The following is a 474-nucleotide window of genomic DNA, read 5'->3' as shown; positions in this document are numbered from 1 at the left end:
AATCCGAAATTTGTTGGTTAATCCGATTAGAGTCGGGCCCGATGCACAGCTCTAAAACGAAACCCTTATCGATCAATTGCAGTTTTCAAGGAAATAAAGCTTATGATTTTGTCGAGTAAAATGTTTCCTCTTCGATTATTTTGAATTTGAATTTTATTTCTCCCTGGTACTTGTTTAACCACTACAAGGAATGTAAGCCCTAGTGCTAATGAAAGGAGAGGTTATCATCCTCAAATTTTTATCACTTGAACTCTACGACGAATTAGAGTCGTCAAACTTGGGTTGTTCCAAGAATTATATGATGAAATAGTCTCCGAAGCAAAGAAGAAACGTTGACATCAATGTTCGAACGAAGTGGAGCTGTCCTTACCCAGGCCTTGAAGGTGCTCTCAAAACTCACTTTGAGCCTCTATGGTAACTGTAAATGACCCTCAAACCTTAGGGGTCATGAAACCTCTACAAAATGTACAGTTC

This window comes from Tigriopus californicus, chromosome 1 (genome assembly GCF_007210705.1).
Source record: "Tigriopus californicus strain San Diego chromosome 1, Tcal_SD_v2.1, whole genome shotgun sequence".
Taxonomy (NCBI): Eukaryota; Metazoa; Arthropoda; class Copepoda; order Harpacticoida; family Harpacticidae; genus Tigriopus; species Tigriopus californicus.
This window is presented reverse-complemented; position numbering follows the sequence as displayed.